The sequence below is a fragment of the Poecilia reticulata genome, chromosome 5 (genome assembly GCF_904066995.2).
Source record: "Poecilia reticulata chromosome 5, P_reticulata-male-v2, whole genome shotgun sequence".
Classification (NCBI taxonomy): domain Eukaryota; kingdom Metazoa; phylum Chordata; class Actinopteri; order Cyprinodontiformes; family Poeciliidae; genus Poecilia; species Poecilia reticulata.
Genome location: NC_088834.1, coordinates 22,197,068 through 22,209,635, shown reverse-complemented (window position 1 = coordinate 22,209,635; position 12,568 = coordinate 22,197,068). Strand labels below are relative to the sequence as shown.

General features: G+C 37.3%; 1 protein-coding gene across 3 annotated transcripts in view; it reads left to right on the top strand.

Moving 5' to 3' along the window:
* The first annotated feature begins 1,464 nt into the window (after positions 1 to 1,464).
* Positions 1,465 to 12,568, top strand: part of LOC103464932 (histone deacetylase 7-like) — a 48,856-nt gene continuing 37,752 nt past the window's right edge. For 2 of the 3 annotated variants that reach the window (XM_008409345.3, XM_017304996.2), the window contains exon 1: positions 1,465 to 1,836. The gene's annotated coding sequence lies outside the window, so the exon portion shown is untranslated. Of the gene's footprint in view, positions 1,837 to 11,964; positions 12,403 to 12,568 lie in introns of those variants that run through there. The other variant, XM_008409344.3, reaches the window with a different exon arrangement.

Here is a 12,568-nt window from a genome sequence, read left to right as displayed (position 1 = left end):
CAGACTGAAACTTTAACAGGTTAAAATTTGTGACACAGTGGGACTGTTTTCTCCTTAATGACCGGCTTCCTGACTTCTACTCAAGCTGAAATGTGATTGTTGGGGTTGCCTCGTGTAAGTAATCAAACTCAATGCTCCATTTGTGTGTTTACACAGAAGTAACAGGACCATGTGATTTCTTCTTTTTTTTTTTCAATCCAAGGCCAAAGGGCCTTGCAAAAGTATTCCAACCCCTTGAACTTTTTCCTATTTCGTCTCACTATAACCACAAGGTTCAATACATTTTATTGGGATTTTGTGAGAAGAGAAAACGCAAAGCAGTCCATGCCTTTGGAGTGGGAGGAAATGATTGATTTATTTCTTTAACTAATAGAAATTATGAAAATTGTAGCATAACATTTATATTCAGCCTCAATGATTTACAAAATGCTTAAAGCTGCAAACATTTTGGGGTACATCTTTGCCCACTTAGTATAACAGAGATTTAAATCTTCCATGTTGTTCTTTGGTAATAAGCTTAAAGTTCAGTGAGATTTGATGGTGAGTGTCTACAAATATAAATTTTTAAGCTTTGTATTTAAGTCTGGACTTTTATTAGGCCACTCTGTAGCTTTTCCAGCTTCTAACTTAGGCTTCTTGGCTGCTTCTCTGAAAATACTTGCCCAATTTTTCGGACAGTTATGGCCGAGTCTTGGTAAGTACTTTTTCTTTTAAAGAAAGTTTTTAAAATTGTCCACAATTATCTCTGGAATCTTACTTCTCGACTATGTGACACTTTCATTTAGTCCATCACATAAAATCACTGTTAGGGTTGCAGGGCAACATTGCAACACCTAAGAACAATTTAGAGAGACCAATTATGCACAGGGAAAAACCATAAATGTACAGGAAGAACATGCCATGCAGAAAGACCCCAGGTCTGGATTTGAACCTAGGATCTTGTTGCTACCAGGCAGCAGGGCTACCACTGTGTAGCCCTGCTTTCTCATATATGCTTATAAAATCTCTTGACGGAGTCTCATTAGCAATATGAAGAAAATGCGCATCGCAAGCACAATTAAATGTGACGTTTTAATTGAAGTCAAAAAACTGGGAAAAAAAAGACATCTGTCACCAAAAAGAAAAAAAAGACGTATGTAAATCTTGATGAAGTATCAGAATAATAAGATACATCAACAAAACTTTTGCATTACTATACTTTCAACCATTTAAATCCAATAAATAGAAGCACTAAAGATTGTTGAAGTACTTAATCAAGCCCCTTTTATCTCTATGCATGTTTTTTGCATGTCTTCTGTACTTTGTTCATCCTGAAACACACACTTCCTGCAATTGTCTTTCAGCAGACACACAAGTGACTGCACAGCCAGTCGCGCTCTCTTTCTCTACGGCACGCACACACAGTCATCCCAGCCCTGTAACCCTCCGCCTCCCCCCACCGTGTCCCTCCCTTTCACAGAGCTTCCACTGCAAGGAGAGCACCGGCAGAAAGTTTGACGGGTGGATGATAGGGCAGAGTGTCCTCTGTGAAAGAGAAAATAAAGGGGGATGAACATGTGTGTTTGAGAAAGAGAGAGAGGGACAGAGAGAGGAAGAGAGAGAGAGCAAATGAGTTGAAAGTACAAGACATTGAAAAGTTAGAGGGCGCTCGTAGTGTCAAGCAGCTTGTCTGTGTGACTCCTTTTGTCAGTGCACGACCGGGCTCCAGCTCTGCAGCACCACTCCCCTGTCAAAGCAGAGATATCTTCTCCCCAAGCGCACACCAGGACGTCCTGCTGCTGCCTCTCTGACTGACTGGACTGCTGTGGGACAACAGAGGAAACTCTCCCTGAACCGGTAGGATTTCGATTTCAGTTCTCAATCTAATGTTTTTATTTGCTGAAGGACAGAAAGGTGCACACAGTGTGAAAGCCTAGCAGAGTTTCAGTGGGCGCAGTGTGTTTTGTGAAGATTTCACAAATATGGGCAGTTTTTGTTTCGTCTTTTCAGATTTTGTATTGCTGGTGAGATTGTTGTTTTAAGACTCATCTTCACTTGTGAAGATGGTTCTGTTCATCTTGGGAGAAGCACTGGTTTATTTTGGACTCAGTTTTGCGGCTAATGCAAATGCCATAAAAATTACACAGATATGCTAAGTGGGGAAAGAAAGAAAGAAAGAAAGAAAGAAAAAAAGAAAGAAAGAAAGAAAGAAAGAAAGAAAGAAAGAAAGAAAGAAAGAAAGAAAGAAAGAAAGAAAGAAAGAAAGAAAAAAAAGAAGCAAAGATTGCGGTGAGTAATAGACACACATGCTTCTCTTTTTTCTGGTTTAATTTCTTTGGATTTTGTAAGTGCCGTTTCCCAGGATGGGTAAGAGTAGAAAATTGGAAGCAGAAACACCCACCCTGGAGAGCAAGTATGTCCACAAAAAGTATTAAGAGAGTCAAAAAAACAAGGAACAAAACTTGAGTCTATACTGAAACAAGGGATTAGATTGGCAGTGAGGTAGAGATGACGCTCGATGCTCACTGTCATGTTGACAGTGAGCGTAATTAAGTCGCTCTCCCATTGAGAACCTCTAGAGTTGTATTTTAAATGCATCAGTCAGTGCAGCTGACACTTATTAAGCACTGGTTTCTCAAATATTAAATGCATTTTGTCCAAGGGTACGTAATAAGAAAAAAACGCCATAAAAGTGGGATTGCTGTACGTCACGTTTTGCTCTTCATCTTCTCTTCCTTGTTTGTCTGCACGCTACATAAAGGTTCCTGCACAAAACCTCTGCTGCCAACAATTTGTCCCATTACATCAAACTTTTTTTTTTTTTTTTGCTTTATTTATGTTCTCCTATGTTGCTCTAATTTTAGGCAAGTTTATGAGGTTTCATAGCCCATAAATCTAACTTGTGTTCTGTGTTCAAAAATCAGGGACTAGTAATAATAGCATGTTTTGTTTAGTTTGGGAAGTTTGTGCTTTGACATATTTTGAAACTCGTAAAACGAGCTGTTTTGTGCGGTCGTACATTTTATGTTTTTACTGGGGTTGGATGAAGCAAAAATATTTGCAGACCTTATCTTTGGCATTTCGGCCATTTTAGTTGGTAATACAAGTAATTGATAGTTGCAGCTTTTAGGAGAACCCGCTTCATAAAAGTTTGAACCGTTTTCAGGGAAGTAAGGAAAAACTTAAGATCAGTCCGGGCAGGCAAACTGAATGGGAAACATTACAACCTCGAGCGTTTTGTATTTCTGTCAGTAAGATAACTCACCGGACCTCATGTTTGTTTGACTGCTAAATGCTGAAGTTGAGAGAGCAACTCATGCTTTTTTTAATTCTCAGACCAAAGTTCCACCGTCCACAAAGCTAAAACTGTTCAACATTACAACATTACTGGATTTTATTTAGGGGTAACAGGAGATACAACATGACAAAAGAAGCTGAGCTGAAAAACACACCACAATGTTAAGATTTTTTAATTTAGTTGATTTTTTTTTTGTTTCATTCTTTTACCAAAATGAATTAGCAGCTTTTGATCTATTAGCAATTTGTGCTTATAATGTAATCTGGTCTAGTAAACTGAAGTAACTTGCCTCACTTTATGTCTGCTCTAATCAGGTGAATGTTGCAAATATCAGGAAAGGTTGCAAACTGAAGGAAGGTCATAATAAAGAAGACTCTCCAAAAAATGACATTTTATCAGGTTGTAACTTGTAAATCTTTGGTTTCAATAACTTGATTATCAGTATGATCTGGATTAAAGCATTAAAGCATGTAGAAAGATATTTGATTTCTTTTACTTTTCCCTTCACTTTGACCCCTGGTGGATATGAGGATATTTCACCATCCATAACGTGAACGCTACATTTATAGCAGCCTGAGTGAAATCTCACACTGTTGAGACTTTTGCGCCGCTGATGTATTAAACACCACATCTTAAACCTTTCATATCTGCACACATTGTTCTGTGCTCATGCGCTTCGTATACTTTTTCCACACGTGCTGTCACTGGAGTGTGAAGGCGTCGTAAAGCAGCACTTTCCAACATCACAGTCACTTTCCAGAGAAACCAGGCGGGCGCTTTAAGCTCTATCACTCCTCTCTGTGGTTAATCTTTGCTTTAGTGCCAGGAGCAGAAAGCCTGAGGAGGTTTCCCACTGCTATTCACAACCTCCAGCACCTTTTGAGGTTCAAAGTCAGCAATGCAGCTGCTACGCTGAGCTTAGTGAGAAATACCTAAACATACTATAGATTTTTTTGGTTTGTTTGGGTTTTTCTTCTTTTTTTTTTTTCTTCTTTTTCTTTTTTTTTTATTTCTTTCTTTCTAGCGATGAAAGAAAGAAATAAACACTTCTGCTTCATGTGTTTATTCAAGGCAAGGGTCTTTCAGTTTTTAACTATTTCTATGCCATAAGTTTTATCCCACAGTGAAAATGAAAACTTCCTGTGATTTCTGACAGAGATGTCTGAGACTTTGATGTGAGTCACAGTTCCACAAACAGATGTGTTAATCGATGCTTCCAAGCATTACTAAATTGACTTGAAATGCCACTCAAAAGACTGAATTTCTAACTGCTCTATTCTTCACTTGACTTAAGTTTGCATTCAGAGGCTCTTGCAGTGACTTCACTTTGATTTGCATTCTAAATCATAGACTGATTTTCTAAAGACTTCAGTCTTAGACCTGAACTACCTCTTGAAGACTCAAGACTTGACATGAACTTGAACTGTGAAGACTGAAGACTTGGTGTGGACAAACTTTAGAAACAAAACCTCAATTCATCTTAAAAATTCAAGAACCCAGACTTGATGTGAACTTTAAAAAGATTTGGGATTTGACTCAAACCCTAAAGATTTTACTCACATTTACAGACTCAAGAATTGATTTGTAAATGCACTCAAAACCAACAACAACAACCACAACAACCACCACCACCACAAGTTGTGCTCTTAAGTAATATGTCCAGAAGTCAATTTGAGCTTTATACACTCTTGACTTTACTTTTAAGACTCAAAACTTATTTAATGTTTGCATTTTAAAATTTCTTGACATTGACTCCTGTTTTAGAGGTTTATGACTTGCATTCATGTTCCTTATAGCTTGACTGGGGAATTGAGAAATTTCTGCCTCATCTGAGCTTTGGTGAAAGTAATCTGGAAAATTTGTCCACAGTTTAAAACTCAGTCATTACTGAGTATAATCTACTGTGAAAGAGTATGTGCAATATATGAGCCTGAGACATGAACAGAGTCTGGACAGAGCGTGTTAGCTGTAGCATTTCTCTCAAACTGGGCTCTTTATCAAACTTCAACTAATTTCACAACATAAACCCTAAAATGACTAGAACGCTCTTTGAGTTAATTTCACGTCACCACTTTTATCATAATAACAGCACCTTAAGGAATATTCCTTAAGAAAAATACATTAGCAAGAATTACCTGAACATTCACATGTACTTTCTTGAAAAATGTTTTATCTCAGACTTTTGGGAAGCTTATTAAGGTAACCTACCATATCTTTGTAGGTATTTGGAGCATAACAAGTACTTTGTTATTGGACCAGCAGAGATGTGAAGTTACTTGACAAATATTAGCTTATGACAAGAAAATGATACAAAAACAGAAAATAAAATGTTATGTCAGGGCTTTTTTTTGAATTGGCAGCAACTTAAACACCCTAACCAACACAATAATTAGAAAAACTGGCAGGTAAAATAAGTTGCTTTAAGTTTGCTTTTTAACCTCTTTGAAGTGTATTAATATATTCTACTTATTGTTACAAGCCTTATTACAATAATACCTTTTGTTTTTCTGCTTCTCGGTGTTCAGATAGTATTTTCCTGCTTCAGTTTATTTTGATTTTCATTGCTTCCTGTTTTACATTGTGAACTTTTTCCGAGTTACTTGAGTCCCTTTTTTACCCTCGCTGTTAGCACGCCTGACCTTTGTTTACTGACTTCCACTCACCTGTTGTTTATATGGCTCTAGTTTCCTCAGCTTACATTCTGCCAGGTTTCCTTTGCTCGCTGCCAGACCTTTGTGTCTGCCTCTTTTCCTGACTCCTATCTGCCAAGTTTCAGATTAGTCTATGTTCAATGATTTATTTGGCTTCCTTTCTCCAGCCATGCTGTTTGTTTCTTTGCTCCTTCAGTTGGGTCAATACTGCATATAATTACCCCATGTCTGCAGTCTTCGGACTACTGTTTTGCCTTTAAATCTATCACCTTCACCTTGCCGCTTGACTTAAAACAGCTCTCATTTAATGTGATGGTCCTGCTGGGAAACCTCGCCTGCACTGACATCCAAAACATTCTTTACCATTATAGTTCCCACCCAAGTCACCAAAAGTACAACAGCAGCTGCTCACAAAAACAAGGCTTTCCAATTGCTCAAAGAATATAACAAAGAGTCAGACCCATTCTGCCGAATTTTAAGCTTCCCATGACACAAATCTAATAAGTTCTGATAGAATTTGAAAGAAGTAAATCCAATTTACCAAAGCTACATCCAGAGGACCCAAAGGGTTCTGTCTCTAAAGTCAGTGAATGCACCCAGAAGTTGTTTGTCCAAGCCCTAAGTTTACTTAATACTATGTCTGACAACCAATAATGCCTCGATAAGCTCAACAACAGAAATCAGCCTAAAATGCTTCAAGATGCTGCTAAAATTACCAGTGTTTTTTTTTGTTTGTTTTTTTAGGTCGATTTGAGTGGGATAATTTTTTAACTTGAAAATAAAACGATCAGAACAGAGAAGGGAAAAAGTAAAAACAGACACATCAAAGCTTTTCAGTTTCACGATGTTTGTACCTGCTGTAAATGTCCATGTTATTTCCACTTTCCAGAGTGCATATGTGTGTCTGCGCGATAGGATGACCCCCTGGACGCTAAAAAAGCACATTCTTGTTTATAGGTCTCCGGCTTCCACTGGTTGCCGGGAAATCTGTCCGACTGATAACTCCACACATTCCACACACGTCCCACTGATCTACTGTGTCATTTCACTCACTGACCCCTCCGATATAACGCGAGTTATCCGCCCTAAACAGCTGCTATCAAGAAGTAGAGTTTTACCGCTTCCACCCACAACATCCAAACTCAACATATGCACTTCATGGAGATGAGAGTTTTTGTCTACCTGATTTTGAATCTTATTGTCTTATATAATTTGGTAAATGTTTCCCCGCCCTCTGCCCCTATTCTTTAATCATTTTCATTCTTACCATATCGTTTCCTCGAGTGTTTTTCGTTTTTCTGGCAATCTGCCCTGCAACTGCTGCTCCCTCCATCACCGTAGTGCCTGCCTGCATTCTTCTCATTCCTACCGGCTTCCTGTGACTGGAAGAGCAGCGAGCCCCACTGGCCACAAGCCTCCACCTTGGAGATCTACCCACATTAGGGAACATCTGTCATTTCTCTGCTTTCGGAGGTTTTTCAGGGAATCAAACTGCTTTGAGAGTCAAGCGAAATAATTCCCCCCCATCCCCCCAACAACCTGCAAATTAAATTCTCATTAAATGTAAGGTGAAAAGATGTGTTGAAGCCCCTTAATTTAAACTCGTTCTAGGGTATTTGTCATCGACATCCGATCATAACGTACCAGGTGACACACATCCTGCGTCTTTTTTATATTTAATCACGTCACAGCCGCAAACTGGAATGTCATTTACAAAGGAAATTAGTTCATAAATTGAAGGAAAGTGATGCATAGATTCAAACTTTTGTACCGATAGAAATCTAAATATTCTCCTTAACTCCTTGAATCTAATAAAGCATGTCTAACAATTTTCATTGGCAGTAATGAATAAATACAGCTCACCCACTGAAGAACAGACATGATTTGAACATCAAACGTTATTTAAACATGAGTCAATGTGCCTCTAAATTATAAAACTTTTGTCTACATTTAGACCATGTGCAAATTAGAAGTTTCTAAAACCTGGAAGAATTTAACAGGCCAAACTGAAACACAAAGAAAGCTTTGTTCGATTCAGTACGAATGGTTCGTCTTCATTATTTTTTCAGTTGTGATATTGCAGAAACAAAGTCAATGTGCAGAAACAGTATTTATTTTTGTCTGTAAAATGGAGCGAACAGGGGGAAATCTGTCCATAGTTGTGTTTTACCGGTGGATGGAAATATAAATTTTGTACATCCGTCATGACGCGATCAAACAACAAAATACTCCTGCTGATATTACAACAAAGTGTGGATCTCTAATGTTGTGGCTTATTGCAAATGCATGCCACACTTTTCAGCTTTCAGTATAATTTTTCTTCCACTTCACAGTTGCTTTTACAACAAAATGCACTATTGATTGTAATATAATCTGAAATATTTGATGTAAATATTTTCCTAAGGCACTACTTATGCTTAATTAGTCCTTCAGACTCACTTCCACGCTGACCGATAATCATTTAATATAGTTATGCATAATATTTTTGGATATTGCTGCTAATTATGTTGTAAATGCATGGTCTTGTTTTGACATGATTCTGATGAATAATATGTTAGTTATGGCTCATGAAACCACAATAAATAAGCAAATAAATTTTTAGTTGTGCTGTTTAATTTTCCAAGTAACGATGATGAATTGTCTAATTTCGGGGGAAGCGCGCCATAATTTCAGAGGCAATCGTTTCCAGGCACTCTCTGCATCTGCTGCTGGGAGAAGCACTGTGTCAAGAATGTGGAGTTTAAAGTGGAATGTTATGAAATTCAATTTGCTTGAACGTATCTCAAATTGTTCAGGCCACAGTCAACCCTGTGACTGTGAGATGGCCTGCCAAGAGTACAGGGGAAAAGATACTCTCTTGTTGATGGTAGCTTCTTCTTACTTTTTTTTCTTTTTTTTTTAACCCATCCCACCACAATTATCCCCTTAGGTAAACATTTTATCTCGGCAGCAATAAAAACCTTACTGACTGCCTCAGTAGGCCAGGACCAAGTCTGGGTCACATGAAAAAAATGTCTGCTTTGTTGGCTTTTAAAGCGGCATTCACAGAGATCGGCTTATCTTTGTGGATCCGAAGATGCTGACTTTACTTGGCACGGTTTGGAATTGGCCACAAGCAGGGTGGTGACTTTGAGACCTAATAAAATCTCAATTTGGAGGAGAACATGTGAGAACGGAAAACCGCGTGGAAATAGATTTTCTTGGACGAGTGTCCGTGCCCGACTTTATAAGCGCATGTGATTGAAAACAGAACCTTCTTGTCCAAAGGGTTCACATGATGGTCAGATCTTCAAATTAAAATGCGATTTATTGAAGTTAGTGGAGGACAAAAGACAAATAAAAAGCTTGGATGGATCTTAAGAATCGTTTAGAATTTGAGGCTGTCCTCTTGGCTTGACTAATTTCACACAGGCCTCTGTGGTTTACCAAATTATTTTAATGGCCATATTTACATTTTTGGGCAGTTTGTTGCTGTCTTCTCATTACTCTCTGTAATGTTATTCCATCTGGTGCCACAGTGTTTTCCCCATTTCCCATAGGTTTCATTACTAAACACAAGGGCTGCCATGTTGAACATGTTAAGATGCATTACAAGCACAAATTTCAATGTATTTAATGTGCAAATTCTTTATCGACAGAAATCTTCAAAGTGTGGCGTGTATTTGTGTTTACTTTTAATACGCCAGATAAAACCCAGTGCCACCAGGTCCCTTCACATAGTCACCTATTCTGTCGTGTTAATTTGTCTTTTTATGTATTTAAATCTATTGATCATAATAAGTGACAATATGTTGCTGTTTTACGTAGTCCTAATTCGTGTGACTGTAGACTTTGTTCAATTTCCTTGTAAAAGAGATTACAGATATCAGAGAGACTTCATGTTTAAGGGAATGCATGCTAATAATAATAATAATAATAATAATAATAATAATAATAATAATAATAGTAATAATAATAATAATAATAATAATAATAATAATAATAATAATAACAACACATTTGATTTAAACAGGGCTATAAAAGACATTTTATTTCAAAGCAGTTTTGCATAAGTACAATCCAAGTATTGTCCAAGTGTTATTGTTGTTATGGTGAGTTGAGAGACTAAGACACTTAATTTACTCATTAATCAAAGTCTAAAGTTAGTAATTTGGGTTTGCTTCAATCATTGAAAGTCAGAGTTATTTTTGCAAAGATCTGTGGGCTGTCATAAGTGACTCACTGTTTCATTTTCAGATTTTCACTCCCAGAACCGGTATTTTTGCATACTTGGGAGGGTGACTGAGTAGGTGCATGCAAATGTGTTTTCCTGTTTATTTAACATGACTACCAGTGAATAATATTATTTACGTTTTCATTACAAAAACTGAACAGGACTTGCCAGGACTTGCAAATAACTAAACAAATAATAAACTGAAAAAAACCCAACATTTTGCTACAAGTAAAACAGACAAAAGTGCCAAGAAAGCTTCTGAATGTATTTATTTAATTATTAGTTTATTCTCTTTGTTGCTGTTTTATTAGGTGTACTTGAACACCTAAATGTTTTATTTGTATAAAAAAAAAGGATAGCAGGTGTTTATGATACGTCTCTACTAAGTATTAACTTTTAGATTTCCATTCTCAGCAACAGCAACAGTCTGTTTTGTTAGCAAACTCTTTTTTAGAGCTTTTTTTTTTTTTACAATGAAGTGCTACAAGAGTATCACCCCAGATTTTCAAAAATGTGAATAAAATATTTGGTCAAAGTTACTAATTAACTTATATGTAGTTTTGCACTATTATACCAAATATAAATTACAAAACTGCTTACGCCTGTAACAGATATATGTGTTTTTGTGCTTCATCTTATTTGGACAACTTTTTTTATTTTTTATTTATTACAATATGTTATTTACATTTGTTTTATCTTTACATTTGCTCTGTGTTCTCACTTATAGAAGACATCTAGCTTTTTCACACTGTCTCAAATGTCTCTAAATGTTTCATAATCTAATTTCTCTTACTTCTTATAATCATTGCAGACATTGTTCTAAGTACATCCCTACTCCCTATTCTTTTAATGCCATCTTTCTCCAGAATTGACTCAAACTACTTTAAAATCTTCTTCCGAATCCAAACAGGGCTTTTTTTTTTAGATAATAAGATGCATTTTGAATATCTTCCTTGTTTACAAATATTTACTATTTGGTTTTCAATGAGGACTACAAACTTACTGATCTGTTGTCACTCAAAGCAGCTAGTTGGAGTTTGGATATTTATGAATATAACCCTTCATTGTTTGTTTTTTTCTTTATAAGTTACTGTAACACAGTCCTTCTCAAATCCAGTCCTCAGACCCCCCTGCTCTGCATGTTTTAGATGTGCCTCTATTCCAGAACAGCTGATTCAAATGATTTCATGACTATCAAGTACTGCAGAAGGGAAATACCTAAAACATGCAGGGAAGGGGGTTGGTGAGGACCAGAATTGAGAAGCACTGCTGTAACACAACACAAATTCGTCAAGATCATATTTTCATAATAACAACTTGTACTTACTGGTGACAGTTACAACAGAAATGCATACATTGAAATTGTGGTTTGACATGAATATATTTTTCAGTAGAGTACAACAAAGATTGTGCGACTTGGAAAAGTACACAATTTCCCACCCTATTTTGTCAATTCAATCCTTCAGTATCCCGTTAATTCTATCAATGCAGCGAGTTTAATGTAGGCTGGATAAAAAAAGGTTTAAAAAAATTACTTAAGGGACAGGTGACTTCATATTACAGTACATAAAAACTTTTAATTTGTGAATTTCTTTATTTTTTTGGAACTGTAATAAGTCAACATAGAATATATACATTCTGCATTTTAGGTTTTGCTGTAAATTTCCACAGGTGAAAAGATATCAGTACTATTAATAGCAATTTATAATTAGAGCTAGAATATCTTGTTAGGTAGGATTCATTGCATCCACTTCTCAGCCAGATGTAAGATAAAGGTGAACACACCCACACTCACGCGCGGGCGGTAAGCATCTTCACCCAGATGAGTTCAGCAGCAGATGGAGCCCTAACACCAGCAGCTCTCGCAGATGAAAGTGAGACTTCCAGCGGGGTTTATGACCAGTTTCACCGCCGACAGGCTGTCAGAGTTAGTGAGGAAGAGGCACATACATGCAGAGCAGCACTCTGTGACGGTGGATAGTAATTGTTTCTATTTCAGAGCAGGAGCTCCTCGCGCTGCAGCGGCTAGCGTACAGTAACGGCGGCGCGCGCTTTGGCGGTTGGAACGCCACTTTTGCTGACAGCGGACGGTTTACTGTAATAACTGTTACTATAACGACCAGTTTACTAAGAACAACGTCGTCGAGGATGACAAGGACACATTCACAGACGACGTTTACAACTGCTGTCTGATTTCCTCCGGCTTCGAGTCGACCTTACATTTTAAAATGTGTCGCTTCTGAACTTCACAGCCTGAAAAGGTAGGCATTGTTTACATGCTAACATGCCCGGTAAACGACTTTATGAGACTTCCTGTGAAAAAAAAAGCCGACTATAAGTGGGCTGCTTTGCTGTCATCAGCTTGTCAACTACATTACCGGCTGAAGAGTGGGAAATGGGAATTTAAATGTAAGCTGAGCTCTAAAC